This window comes from Zingiber officinale, chromosome 3A (assembly GCF_018446385.1).
Source record: "Zingiber officinale cultivar Zhangliang chromosome 3A, Zo_v1.1, whole genome shotgun sequence".
Lineage (NCBI taxonomy): Eukaryota > Viridiplantae > Streptophyta > Magnoliopsida > Zingiberales > Zingiberaceae > Zingiber > Zingiber officinale.
In genome coordinates, this window is record NC_055990.1 from 147,165,327 (window position 1) to 147,180,449 (window position 15,123).

Below are 15,123 nucleotides of genomic sequence, written 5' to 3' on the forward strand. Positions count from 1 at the left end.
GATAATGCAAAGAACTTATGTGATTATTTGGAATGTTTTTATCATGTCACAAATGAAGTTTCTGCCAGCAAGTATGTCACTTCAAATGATTTTGTGTCTCATATTAGTGAAATTGATGGTTTGCTAAAAGAGTTGAAGAAGAATCTTGATCTTAATACAAGTGCAATGGCATATTCTATGGGTGAGAAATTTGACAAATATTGAGGGGATGTATCAAAGATGAACAAAGTTGTTTTTATGACTGCTGTTATGGATCCAAGACGAAAGTTAGTATACCTTTCTTTCATGCTTACAAATATGTATGAGAAGGATATAGGTGGAACATTATTTGATAGAATAAAACGAGTCATGGAGGAGATGTATGATGATTACAAGAGATTGTATGGGTCGGGAGATTCTTCTATGACTTCATCATCACCTTTTATTTCTTCAAGTTCACGAGATGTTCCTGTTTCCGATGCAACAGATTCTTATGTTTGTGCAAGAAATGGAGAAAATGTCAGACATCGATTGGAAATGCAGTATCAGAAATCGAAAGTCAATGTTGTAACTGAATCAACTTCAGAATTGCAAAGGTATTTGGCTGAGCCAGACCATCCATATACAAAAGAATTTGATATATTATCTTGATGGAGGAATAACAAGACAATATTTCCTATACTTTCTAAGATGGCTCGCGATTTGCTTGCAATACCAATTTCTTCGGTAGCCTCAGAATCAACATTTAGCACTGGAGGTAGGGTATTAGATTTTTTTTAGAAGTTCTTTAACTCCTAGAATCGTGCAAGCGTTGATTTGTGCTCAAGATTAGTTTCGGGCTACTGGGTCTCCAATGACAATTGAGAAAAAATTATTATAGTTACAAAAATTTGAAGCAGGTATTATGTTTGACTATTTTAGCTTTTGTAATGTTTGATTTATATGAAATAAAGTATTAACATATATTTTTGGTTGTAGAATTGAACCCATCAGAAAAGGATTGTACTTTCTTCGATAATTTGTAGCGGCTTCTCTCTATCAAGATCATTATGCAGGATTGAGAAGTGATTAAGCGAATTAAGTGAAAGACAAGTTTTACCTAACAAAAATGCTTATTTTACCTATTCTATTGTCAATGATTGCTCATCGTTAATTCGGTGAAAGTTTTGTAGTATCTATTCTATCAACACTGAAAAAAATTCTAAATTTGTGATGCTCTAAGTTTAGATGATAGTTTGTTTACTTTAATCAATCAACAAGTTGTGGTTTACAGTTTACACTTCATAAATTTTTAGCCAAGAGTTCCTTTATAAATTGTGTAGGAAGGGCTTTAATTCTGTGGCTAGCTAAATATTGGTACTGGAAATCAATATTTAGCTTAGCCATAGAAATCAACGAGTTTTTGGCATGCTCTTATTTCCAACAAATATATAAGTTGGTTTGCTATTGAACTTGCAGTACACCCCTACTATTGATATTTGGAGCATTGGCTATATTTTTGCTGAGGTGTTGACCAAGAAGTCAAGCCACTTTTCTAGTTTTCCCTGGTAAAAGTGTGGTTCATCATTGAAGAGTGCAGAGTTCAATTTTAAATCTTTTAAAAATCTTGAATTTGTGTTAGACAAAGAGACAATGTTTGATGATGTGTAATGATCCTGTCCGAACCAGGAGTCAACGAACGCTGGGGACGTGGCGCTCCCTGCTGGACCCTCGAGCGCTCCGGCGAACCTGCAACAAAACCGAGCCGGGAGGGGTGTCCCGGCGACGGCCCTCCTGTTAGGGTGTATACTAAAAGCCTAGCTTTTGGTATAAACATTTATCTAGTAATAAGAATCACATTGGTCAAATGTCTACATTTATGATAAATGTAGTTGTTCAATTAATTTATATTGTAGATAACATGGTGTGTGGTGTCACACACAGAGGATCATGTTATCAGTACCTTATAAATTATAAACAGTAGCTCACGACCAAAATGGAAAGGAACAAACCATTAGAAGGTCGTAGTGTAATTAGGTATCAGTTTATCTTGACTGTATAATTACACTAGTACACTTAGAGTGTATTGAGTAGGACCATTTGAGGTCGTTTCTTTTATACTGATTTTATAAAGAAACAAAGACCTCGGTTATTATGGAAGTGTGTGCTCTTAATCCTAATATAATAACAAGCACATATATTTGATATTTATTTCTTTAATTTATCAATGGGTGAGATTTAGTTCGATGAATCAATAAGCCCGATAAGTTGGGAAATGGTATCACTTATAGTGTGTGTTGTTGATTATAGAAGGAAACGTGTCCTAGAGATACTAGGTTGATAATGTCCTCAAGAGGAGCTCATAAGGATTGTCATGTTAAACCCTGCAGTGGACCTAGTCGACATGATGATAAGGTTGAGTGGTACTACTCTTGGACTAAGATATTAATTAAATGAGTTGTCAGTAACTCACTTAATTAGTGGACATTCGATATCTTAAACACAGGGAGACTAACACACTCATGATAAGAAGGAGCCCAAAATGTAATTTGGGATTGGTGCGGTAGTTCAATAATAGTTCTCTAGTGGAATGAATTATTATTGATAAAATTAAGTTGTGTGTTCGGGGCGAGCACGGGATGCTTAATTTTATCGGGAGACCAAAACCAATTCCTCCTCTCGGTCCCTATCGTAGCCTCTTGTATATAGAGATTTATACCCACCACATACCCACCTTCTTACCCAACCAATAGGGGCCGGCCAAACTAAGCTTGAAGCTCAAGCTTAGGGCCGGCCAAGCCTAAAGGTTGGCCTTAAGGTGGTCGGCCAATAGCTTGAAGCCCAAGCTTAGGTGGCCGGCCACATCATATTAAAAAGGATTTTTTATTAAAATTATTTCTTATGTGGATATCATGGTTTTAAAAAAGAGTTTAAAAATTAAAAATTTCCTTTTATAGCTTTCTACAAAAGATTAAGAGAAGAGATTAATCTCTTTCCTTATTTGTAGTTTAAAAGGATGGTTTTAATTTTTGGTAAAAACTTTCCTTATTTGTAAATCATCTACATGTTTAAAAGAGAGTTTAAAATTTGAAATCTTTCCTTATTTGTTGATTAAAGGAGGATTTTAAATTTTAAGAAAACTTTCCTTTTTAACCATGTTCATGATTTAAAAGAAAGTTTAAAAATTAATAATTCTCTTTTATTAGTTTCTACAAAGATTAAGAAAAGATTTGATATCTTTCCTTATTTGTAGATTAAGAGATTTTAATTTTTTAGAGATAACTTTCTTTTTATCCACATGTTTAAAAGAAAGATTTTAATTTATTAAATTTCCTTTTTATTAACCACCATGAAGGGAAAAATTATTTGAGAAATTTTTATAAATTTCCAAAAGCAAATTAGGAAGTTTTAATTCTTGTGTGAATTAAAATTTCCTTGATTAAAGGGATTAAGGTGGCCGGCCATTACAAATAGAAAAGAAAAATTATTTTTAATTAAATAAATTTTCCTTTTTAATGGCAAAAGAATTAAGGAAGTTTTTTATTAAATTTTCCTTATTTGCCAAGACCAAGGATTATAAAAGAGGGGGTAGAGGAGGCTTCAAGGTGGATGTCTCTATTATTCTTCTCTTCTCTTTTCCTCCTTGGTGGCCGGCCCTAGCTTCTTCCTCTTCTCTTCTTCTTATGGCCGGCGGCAACCTCTCTTGGAGCTCTTGATGGTGGCCGGTTCTAGCTAGGAGAAGAAGGAGAGAAAGGTGGTTTTGTTTCTTGCATCCCTTGGAGCTTGGTGGTGGTGGCCGGACCTCTACTTCTCTTGGAGAATTGTGGTGGCCGAAACTTGCAAGGAAGAAGAAGGTGCTTGGTGGTTCTCATCTCGGAAGATCGTTGCCCACACAACGTCCGAGGTTAAAAGAAGAATACGGTAGAAGATCAAGAGGTCTTTTTAGAAGGTATAACTAGTAATTTTTCCTTTCCGCATCATGCTAGTTATTTATGAAAATAATACCAAATACAAGAGGCTTACGATTCTAGAATTTCGAATATGTTTTTCGATGTTGTGTTCTTTTATTTTTTCTTTTCCTTGTGATTTGATTGTTCTTTTCGGTTAACCTAAAGTTATTTTAGGAAATTAAATATTACCTTTCTATAAAAGGTTTTGTCTAGTCGGTGGTGGTTGCTCCCATATCTAAGAAGGCCATGTGCCTCGCCACGTCAGTACTGGGAACCAATTATGGAAATTAATATTTAATGGAATTAATAACTTAAGGTGATTTGGGTCGAACGTGTTAAGTTCCGCAGGAGACCCAAGTCAAAACCTTAAAGAACGAATAGATTAAGTTTTGGATCAAACGTGTTAAGTTCCGCAGGCGATCCAAAATTTAATTTAAAAGAACACATGGTAGCTAGGAAAAGGTTCAGACCTTTGTACAAAATTTTTGTACAGTGGAACCTCTAGGTTTTCCGAGTAGCAACCAACACCTCCTACGCTCAAATCAGGCGGGGAATAACAAACAGATGGCCTCAAGATGAAGACTTGCCTACCTCCGGTGAAGAAATGGAGACCTTATATAGACCTCTCCAAGAAGCCTGGGCGCGCCAATCAAAGCAACCACCTGCTTTTGACCATGCCCAGGTATGGGTCTGTCAGAAGGGCCATGCCCAGATATGGATCTGTCAGGAAGACGTCCAAGAGGCCATACTGCTACAGTATCAACCTTTCCATGATGTGACGGCAAGATTCTCCATCGTGCGATCTTGTGTACGGCCTAATCATCAGACATGCTTCTGCTGATATCCCATATCCCGAGCCGAGCGCCTAGGCCGCTCGGCCACCTTTGTACCCTCGCCCTTATCTTGGCCGAACGGACAACCCGCTCGGCCCTTCGGTCCCAGCCGAGCGGACTCCCGCTCGGCCCTTCGATCCTCCTGCCTTGGCGTCGGAAACCCAAGCCCATGGATGGGTTATCTCTAGCTCCGCTCGGACCATTACCCGCTTGGCCAACCCTCCATCCGTCCTTAGGCTGGGACCCTTCAGAAGGTGGGCCCCCCATTCTTACCGCCGGATCACTTGCCTCTCTCTCAAGTCTAGTCGAAGGAGGCAGTGAGTCCGACTGACTGGACTATGTGTCCGAACGGAGCGGTCGTCGCCTTACCGTCGCTTATAATATCCCTTGAGCCGTTCGGCCCTTACGCCACATTCAGCCGCTCGGCTCTTTGTTTTGGATGTCTTGGTGTTCAACGTGGATGTTCGCTTGTCTAAATCTTCTCGAACATCGCGCAAATCCTTTTCATTAAGTCGAAGCATGTGCGGTATGGGCGCATTAATTGTGCCTGGTGACAGAGCGCCACATGGCTCCTCTTGCGTGGCGGTGATGATCCGTACGATGGGACGCCGATTGCTTTGAAATGGACGGTTAGATGATGACCTTGTCTCCCGTGACCTGCATCTGACGGCGGAGGCCGACCGACCTCAGCCGTATAAAGCCTCCGTCTCCTTCCTTCGCCGCATATTCGCTTGTGCGTTGCCTTCTGCTCCTTCCTCTGCCGTGACCTCCGACGATCTAGTTCTTGTTTTTCGGCGGCTACCATCTCACCGGTGATCCTTTCCGTCCGTTTCCTTCTCAGTGAGTCTTCTCCCTTCGTTTACAAGGTCTTCCCAACTTGTTTTGCCTCTTTTGCTCCCATTCCTTCGATTCCTCGCTATCTTTTTGCTTCTTCGAGATGGCAAGCTCCTCCGAACCCGCTGTTGGTGTTCATGGCCCTTGGTATCTGACCATGGAAAGTCGGTTTAATGAGGAGGGTGCTCGGCGCCTTGTTCGGATGTATGGGATTCCCGATAACTATGAAATAGTTGTAGCCGACCCGACTGACCGGCCCCATGACCCCCCGATCGGCACCATTTGTTTTTTTCTAGACCAATTCCAGGGCGGCCTTAGATTTCCTACCCATCCCTTTATTTTAGAGGTTTGTAACTATTTTCGCATCCCGCTCGGCCAACTTGTGCCGAATTCCTTTAGGCTGCTGGGCGGGGTGGTCGTCCTCTTTAAGCTGCACAGTATCCCTCTTGACCCCAAAATATTCCACTTCTTTTTCTACCCTAAACAATCCGAGCTGGGCACTTTTATCTTCCAAAGTATAATAGGCTTTAGATTTTTTTGATAATATGTCGACCTCCAACAAACACTAGAAGGAGTTTTTCTTCTATATCCGACTTCCCGAGCGGCCAGCATTCCGAACCAAATGGCAGACCGCTGTGCCGACTCAGCCGGAGCTCGGCAAGTTCAGAAGCAACCCAGCCTATCTTCATGCGGCGAACTGGTTATCCGGTCAGCGATACAAGATCGACCAGTTGCTTCTCAAGGGGGTGTTGTATATTTTCGGATTGTCTCCCGTTCGGGCAAATCTCCCCTTCCGCATGAGTAAGGATTCTCTACTCTCTTAGTCTTTTTTGTCTAATTGATTTTAATTTCTTTTACTGCAGCTGAAGTCATGTGGCGCTCCAAGGCTACCGCTCATTTGAAATTAAAGTCCGTGGAAATTGAAGCGGCCATCAAAAAAGAGCTCGCCGAGCGGGGTCTCATCCCCAGCCGCCCGGCAGATGCAGGAGAGGGGGGGGCGCAGTCCGCCCCTGAAACAGAAGCTACCCCGTCCGCTTCAACGGAGGTTGAGGCGGATCCTGTTTCCTCAGCCCCCGCCGAGCTGGGCGGGGATCCACCATTGGAGGTTCAGCGGAAACGTCGAAGAGACTCCAGCCTTCCGCCGACCCAAGAGAGGGCACCACAGGCGCCGATCGGCGTAACTTCGCCTGCTCGCGCGCCATCACAGATCGGGACCCCCATGGCTTCGCCTACCGCACAACCCTCCGGCTCTCCTCCCCGGACTCGTCGCCGCTTACGTCGGTTGGGCGAAACTTCCACCATAGGGGAGTCCTCTCATCAGGCGGCCGCGACTGAAGAAGCGCCGTCCGGCCATCCGACCACCAAGACTACCCTCCGATTCCCATCGGAGGAATATTTACTGTCCGCCGATCGGCCCTCGAGCCCTGTTCATGAAATAACCTTGACGGGTCCGCTCGCCAAGCTTTTTGAGGACGCGCAGATTCAAGTGGCCCTCATGACGCCCAAGCAGCTCGGCGACAACAACATGCAGCAGGCCACTCAGGTAAATTCATTTTTCTTCCCGCACCATGCTACTGTTTGGTCCCTGATTTTATTATTTCCCTTACAACGTTGGGCTGAGCAAATCGCCACTAGCCATCGGCTAGCCGAGCTGGAGGAGCTCCTGGAAAAACTCCAAGTGTCGGGAGGTCCGTCTGCTGAGCGAGAGAAACAAGCCTTCGAGGCCGAATAGAAGAAGTCTGCCGACCTGGCTACAGAGGTGGCTCGGCTAGAGGGCCAAGTCAAGAAGCGCGAAGCGGATGCCAAACGCGCTATTGCCCGGAAGAAGCGAGCGATAGCCGATTTGGACAAGATGAAAGTAGATGTCCGTGCGCTAGATCAGCGATCCAAGGATCTGGAGGCCCAGCTGAACGCCGAGCGAGAGGACCGTTTGGCAGAACGCACAAAGGCCGAGGTGGACTTGAAGGCTGTCCAAGATACCTTAACCGCTTCCCGAGCGGCACTTAAAAAATCTAAGGAGGGAGAGCCGAACCGCCTAGCAGCAGCGCGCCAAGAATACCTCCGCTCGGAGAGGTTCGGCGCAAAATTCGACGGCAACGTCTCTTCTACTTTCGCCGAAGCGGTTAAGGTCACCATGACGTACTTGAAGAAGGGTGGCCACCTTCCCGAGGGAATGCATATTCCCGCCTCCGACCTGGCGGCCATGATTGATGATATCCCGGACGCCTTCTTTAATTTTGAAGACCCGGAGTGAGGTGAGTTCTTTCAAGTGCTTTCTGTATTTCATCCGCTCAGCGGATGCAAAAATTTTTGTACGTGCCGTTCGGCCTCCTTATGTTCCTTTGCTTGCATTTTTTGTTTGCCCTTCATTGTCTCGTTTTAGTGTGTTGCTGCTTATTCGTAGAATCAGTTGGACTCCCCTAGCTTCCTACTAAACGACCGATCGGGTTAATCAATTGACTTGTTTCCTCAGAATCGTTTAGCGCTTGGCTATGCTAATTGCCTTCAGTGAATGCGAAGTGTTGGCAAACCGACGGCCGATCGGCCTTAATCCATCTGGTACTTGCGAACGATCATAATCGGCGCGGCTCTCGATCTTTAACGAAGGTGCTCGTCGGCGCGGATGTTTATAGCCGATCGGCGCGGCTCTCGATCTTTAACGACGGTGCTCGTCGGCGCGGATGTTTATAGCCGATCGACGCGGCTCTCGATCTTTAACGACGGTGCTCGTCGGCGCGGATGTTTATAGCCGATCGGCGCGGCTCTCGATCTTTAACGACGGTGCTCGTCGGCGCGGATGTTTATAGCCGATCGGCGCGGCTCTCGATCTTTAACGACGGTGCTCGTCGGCGCGGATGTTTATAGCCGATCGGCGCGGCTCTCGATCTTTAACGACGGTGCTCGTCGGCGCGGATGTTTATAGCCGATCGGCGCGGCTCTCGATCTTTAACGACGGTGCTCGTCGGCGCGGATGTTTATAGCCGGTCGGCGCGGCTCTCGATCTTTAACGACGGTGCTCGTCGGCGCGGTTATTTATAGCCGGTCGGCGCGGCTCTCGATCTTTAACGACGGTGCTCGTCGGCGCGGATGTTTATAGCCGATCGGCGCGGCTCTTGATCTTTAACGACGGTGCTCGTCGGCACGGATGTTTATAGCCGATCGGCGCGGCTCTCGATCTTTAACGATGGTGCTCGTCGGCGCGGTTATTTATAGCCGATCGGTGCGGCTCTCGATCTTTAACGTCGGTGCTGGTCGGCGCGGATGTTTATAGCCGATCGGCGCGGCTCTCGATCTTTAACGACGGTGCTCGTCGGCGCGGTTATTTATAGCCGGTCGGCGCGGCTCTACGGTTTAACGTCTGGGCTAGACGGCCTTTAAGGCTAACTCCTTACTAGGTCGAGCGACCTTGGCCTTCCTTTCAGCAGAGAATACTCTGTGCTTTCATCTTTCTACTTCCTGCATCGCAAGTACCTCCGACCGGACAGTACGGGGCCTTCGTTCCTCGAGCGCTTGGCTCGACCCATTTACCACCGGCCGAGCGGCGCGGGGCCTTCGTTCCTCGAGCGCTTGGCTCGACCCATTTACCACCGGCCGAGCGGCGCGGGACCTTCGTTCCTCGATGACGATGCCTTATATTTGTTCTTTCATCCTGCCCGGTAAGGCTGGAGGTGGTTCGCGCTCCACGGCCTATCTAGCTGCCGACCGTCCTCATCCTCCAAATAATACGCGCCCGAGCGGAGCTTTTCGATGATTTTGAAGGGACCTGCCCACAGAGCTTCAAGCTTGCCGACGTCGCCGACCGGCTTGACTTTCTTCCAGACCAGGTCGCCGACCTGGAATGATCGGGGAATGACGCGCCGGTTGTAGTTTTGCTTCATCCGTTGACGGTACGCCATCAGCCGAACGGATGCCTTGGCACGCTCTTCGTCAACCAAATCCAGCTCCATATTCCTCCGCTCGGCGTTGCCTTTATCATAACACTGGACCCGGACGGACTCGACGCCGACTTCAACCGGAATGACCGCTTCACCACCGTATACCAGATGAAAAGGTGTAACGCCCGTTCCTTCCTTAGGAGTTGTTCGGATGGCCCATAAAACGCCCGGCACTTCATCCGGCCAACTTCCTCCCACGTGGTCGAGCCGAGCGCGCAGAATACGGAGAATTTCCCGGTTGGCTACTTCGGCTTGACCGTTGCTTTGGAGGTAAGCCACGGACGTGAAGTGTTGCTCGATGCCGTAGCTTTTGCACCAATCTTCCAGCACTTTCCCTATGAATTGCCACCCGTTATCGGAAATCAATCGGCGAGGTATACCGAACCTACATATGATGTGTTGCCAGATGAATTTCTTGACCATCTGCTCGGTGATCCTGGCTAGTGGCTCGGCCTCCACCCACTTGGAGAAATAATCGACCGCCACCAGCAAAAATTTCCTCTGCCCGGTCGCCATCGGAAATGGACCCACAATATCCATTCCCCATTGATCGAACGGACATGAAACGGTTGATGCTTTCATCTCCTCTGCCGGTCGGTGCGAGAAGTTGTGATACTTCTGGCATGAAAGGCATGTAGATACTGTCCGAGCGGCGTCTATTTGTAAGGTTGGTCAAAAGTATCCAGCTAGCAAAATCTTCTTGGCTAGTGATCGTCCGCCCGGATGTCCTCCGCACGATCCTTAATGTACCTCCTGGAGGATGTAAGCCGAATCTTCCGAGCTCACACACTTCAACAACGGGCGAGAGAAAGCCTTCTTGTAGAGCTGATCGCCGATAAGTGTGAACCGACCGACCCTCCTCCTGAGCAGCTGGGCTTCATCCCGATCGGCCGGTGTGGCTCCTGAGCGGAGGAACTCTTTGATGGGTGTCCTCCAGTCGCTTGGAAATGTGAGGCCTTCCATCCGGTCGACGTGCGCCACCAGCAGTACTTTTTCAATTGGTTGTTGAATGGCGACCGGCGTTATAGAACTTGCTAGTTTGGCCAACTCATCGGCTGCCTGGTTCTCCGTTCGGGGAATCTTTTGAATAAGGACCTCTCGGAAAGTGGCTTTGAGTTTTTCAAAGGCTTCAGCGTAGAGCTTAAGCCGAACGCTGTTGATTTCAAAGGTACCAGAAAGTTGCTGAGCGGCCAACTGTGAATCCGAATAGAGTGTCACCCGACCGGCTCCTACATGCCGTGCTGCCTGCAATCCGGCTATGAGAGCCTCATACTCTGCTTCATTGTTGGTGGCTTTGTAATCCAGTCGGACGGATAGGTGCATCTTTTCTTCTTGAGGTGAGAGCAGCAATATTCCAATCTCACTTCCGAGCCGAGTGGAAGACCCATCCACATATATTCTCCACAGAGCTTCCGGCTTTGGCCTCTGCACTTCGGTCACAAAATCAGCCAAGGATTGCGCTTTGATCGCCGAGCGGGGTTGATATTGGATGTCAAATTCACTTAGTTCTGTCGTCCACTTGATGAGCCTCCCGGACGCTTCTGGATTCAACAGCACTCTTCCTAGTGGACTGTTCGTCCGGACGATGATGGTGTGAGCCAAGAAATATGGTCGAAGGCGCCGAGCGGCTAGAACTAAAGAAAAGGCCAACTTCTCGAGCCCGGTGTAACGAGATTCAGCATCCTTCAAGATGTGACTTAGAAAATACACCGGCTGCTCTTCGCCGCTCGCCCTCACAAGTGCCGAGCCTACAGCATGCTCAGTTGACGACAGATACATATAAAGTGACTCACCCCCGATCGGCTTGACAAGTACAGGCAGAGAATTTAGATATGTTTTCAATTCTTCAAATGCTCGGTCACATTCTTCATCCCACTGGAACTTAGTAGCCTTGCGCAGGATCTTGAAGAATGGTAAGCTCCGGTCGGCGGTTTTGGAGATGAATCTGGACAAAGCAGTTATCCGACCGGTCAATCGTTGCACTTCCCTTGTATTTCTGGGAGGCGGCATGTCTTGCAGAGCTTTCACCTTGCTGGGATTGGCTTAAATTCCCCGCTCGGTCACTATATATCCCAAGAAACGCCCCCCTTTTGCTCCGAACAAGCATTTCTGGGGATTTAACTTGACTCCATATTTGCGTAGCGTTCGGAAGGTTTCTTCCATGTCCTTGAAGAGATCGGCCGCTCGGACGGATTTGATAAGAATGTCGTCCACATAGACTTCCAGATTACGCCCGATCTGCTCCTTGAACACCTTGTTCATCAAGCGTTGATAGGTGACCCCGACATTCTTCAATCGGAACTGCATCACATTATAGCAATATGTGCCGTCGGCCGTTACGAAGCTTACTTTTTCTTGGATGATATCCTTGATAGGCGTCAAGCATGCAAATTAATTCGCAGCCGGCCGTAGAGTCCACCAACTGATCTATCGGGCAGAGGATAGAAGTCCTTGGGGCATGCTTTGTTTAAGTCCCGAAAGTCGATGCGGACTCCTTGTCGCCCGGCTTGAGACTAATACTACGTTAAGCCAGGCGCACTTCAGATGTGGCGGCCTCCGAAGTTTCTCTACTTCCGCCCGGATGATGGCATTCTGCTCGGCACTGAAATCCCTTTTTCTCTGCTTCACTGGCCGAGCGTCCGGTCGGACATGCAATTCATGCTGCGCCAGGCTCGACGAAACTCCGGGCAACTCATGTGTCGACCAGACGAAGACATCATGATTTCGTTGGAGGCATTGGATCAGTTCCTTCTTCTGCTCCTCCTCCAGATCAGATGCGATAAAAGTTGTAGCCTCCGATCGGGTCGGGTGAATCTGTACTTCCTCTTTTTCTTCATAAATTAAAGAGGGCGGCTTTTCAGTGATGGCATTTACCTCTATTCGGGGTGCCTTCCGAGCAGAGTTGGATTCTGCTCGGACCATCTCGATATAGCATCGCCGAGCTGCTAACTGATCTCCCCGTACTTCTCCCACTTTGTCTTCGACGGGGAACTTCATCTTCTGGTGGAAGGTTGAGACGACCCCTCGGAATTCGCCGAGCGCCGGTCGTCCCAAAATGACGTTGTAGGACGAGGGAGAGTCAACCACCACGAAATTTATTGTCCTGGTCCTCCTGAGCGGCTCCTCTCCCAGCGAGGTAGCCAACCGGATCTGTCCGACCGGCTGAACTTCATTGCCCGTAAACCCGTAGAGGGGGGTCGTCATGGGCTGCAGCTCGGCTCGATCAATTTGCAGCTGATCGAAAGCCTTCTTGAATATGATGTTGATCGAGCTCCCTGTGTCAACAAATATGCGGTGAATAGTATAATTTGCTATTACCGCTTTAATGAGCAGCGCGTCGTCATGGGGCACTTCAACTCCTTCTAAGTCTCCGGGCCCGAAAGTGATTTCCGGTCCACTTGCCCGCTCTTGGCTACAGCCGACTGCGTGGATCTGCAGCTGCCGGACGCCCGCCTTTCTGGCTCGGTTGGAGTCTCCTCCGGTCGGCCCGCCTGCAATAACGTTGATCTCGCCCCGGGAAGTATTGCTTCTGTTTTCCTCTTCTCGAGTGGACGGTCGGGACCGTTCTCTGGACGCCCGGCGATTATCCTGTCTCGGAGATCGGTGCCGATCGGGTGTCTGTTGATGTCGCCTCTCGGTGCGGGTCCGGTCAGCTTCATGAGTCCTTTGTCTCCTGTCAGTGGGAGGTGACCGTCGTTCGGCATTCCTGGGAACGGGATTGGCCACGAAGGGAAGACTTCGACAATCCTTCGTGTTGTGCGTATCCGTCTGGTGGAAGGAGCAGAACATAGGGGTCCACCTCTTCTTTGGCTTGGGCCGAGCGGCAGCCACTTCTTGTACGTGCGACCTGGCGTGGGGGGATCGGATTGCTTCAGCTCTCGGTCCTCTAGGTGGCTGCTGAGCGGCGTGCTGTTTCCGCTCGGCATGAATAGGTGCCCGCTCGGTAGGAGTTTCCTTTTTCCGGGCGGCTTGTGCTTCTTCCACGTTTATGTATTCGTTGGCCCGATGTAGCATATGGTCATAATCTCGGGGCGGCTTTCGGATGAGCGACCGGAAGAAGTCCCCATCCACAAGGCCCTGCGTGAAGGCATTCATCATCGTCTCCGATGTGGCCGTTGGGATATCCATCGCCACTTGGTTGAATCGCTGGATGTAGGCTCGAAGCGATTCTCTCGACTCTTGCTTGATGGCAAACAAGCTGACACTTGTCTTCTGATAACGCCGACTGCTAGCGAAGTGGTGGAGGAAGGCCGTTCGGAAGTCCTTGAAGCTAGTGATGGATCCGTCCGGCAGCCTCCGAAACCACCGTTGAGCCGATCCCGAGAGAGTTGTAAGGAAGACGCGGCACTTTACTCCATCTGTATATTGATGGAGTGTAGCTGTGTTATCAAACTTACCCAGATGATCATCCGGGTCCGTTGTTCCGTTGTACTCGCCGATCGTCGGAGGCACGTAGTGCTTGGGTAGAGGGTCTCGTAGAATAGCCTCCGAGAATTGGCGATTGATCCGCTCGGGAGATGAGTCCGCCCGGGGGGCTTTCCCTTTTCTGTCATCCCGCCTTGGCATTTCGTCTAAAGAAGAGCCTCTATCTCTTCGAGCTGGTGCGGCTTCAGGGGTGCGAAATAAGGCCCGGGGGAATGCAACGGTGGCTTGAGGTGCGTCCGCTCGGCCACCCGATGCAGATGTTGCTTGTTGCTCCGGCCGCTCGGCTGATGCTTTTTGTTTTAACTCCACAAGTTTGGCGGCCCTCATCTCGACCAAAGCGTCGAGTTCTTCCGTCGAAAGCGTCACCGTGTGTTGTCGTCCAGCCTCGTCCATTGTTCCCGTTTGAATGCAGGTGCGTTCCCACAGACAGCGCCAAATTGATCCTGTCCGAACCAGGAGTCAACGAACGCTGGGGACGTGGCGCTCCCTGCTGGACCCTCGAGCGCTCCGGCGAACCTGCAACAAAACCGAGCCGGGAGGGGTGTCCCGGCGACGGCCCTCCGACGCTCAAATCAGGCGGGGAATAACAAACAAATGGCCTCAAGATGAAGACTTGCCTACCTCCGGTGAAGAAATAGAGACCTTATATAGACCTCTCCAAGAAGCCTGGGCGCGCCAATCAAAGCAACCACCTGCTTTTGACCATGCCCAGGTATGGGTCTGTCAGAATGGCCATGCCCAGATATGGATCTGTCAGAAAGACGTCCAAGAGGCCATACTGCTACAGTATCAACCTTTCCATGATGTGACAGCAAGATCCTCCATCGTGCGATCTTGTGTATGGCCTAATCATCAGACATGCTTCTGCTGATATCCCATATCCCGAGCCGAGCGCCTAGGCCGCTCGGCCACCTTTGTACCCTCGCCCTTATCTTGGCCGAACGGACAACCCGCTCGGCCCTTCGGTCCCAGCCGAGCGGACTCCCGCTCGGCCCTTCGATCCTCCTGCCTTGGCGTCGGAAACCCAAGTCCATGGATGGGTTATCTCTAGCTCCGCTCGGACCATTACCCGCTTGGCCAGCCCTCCATCCGTCCTTAGGCTGGGACCCTTCAGAAGGTGGGCCCCCCATTCTTACCGCCGGATCATGTAACATATGTTGTGTTGAACTGTTGTCTGTTGATGTATTA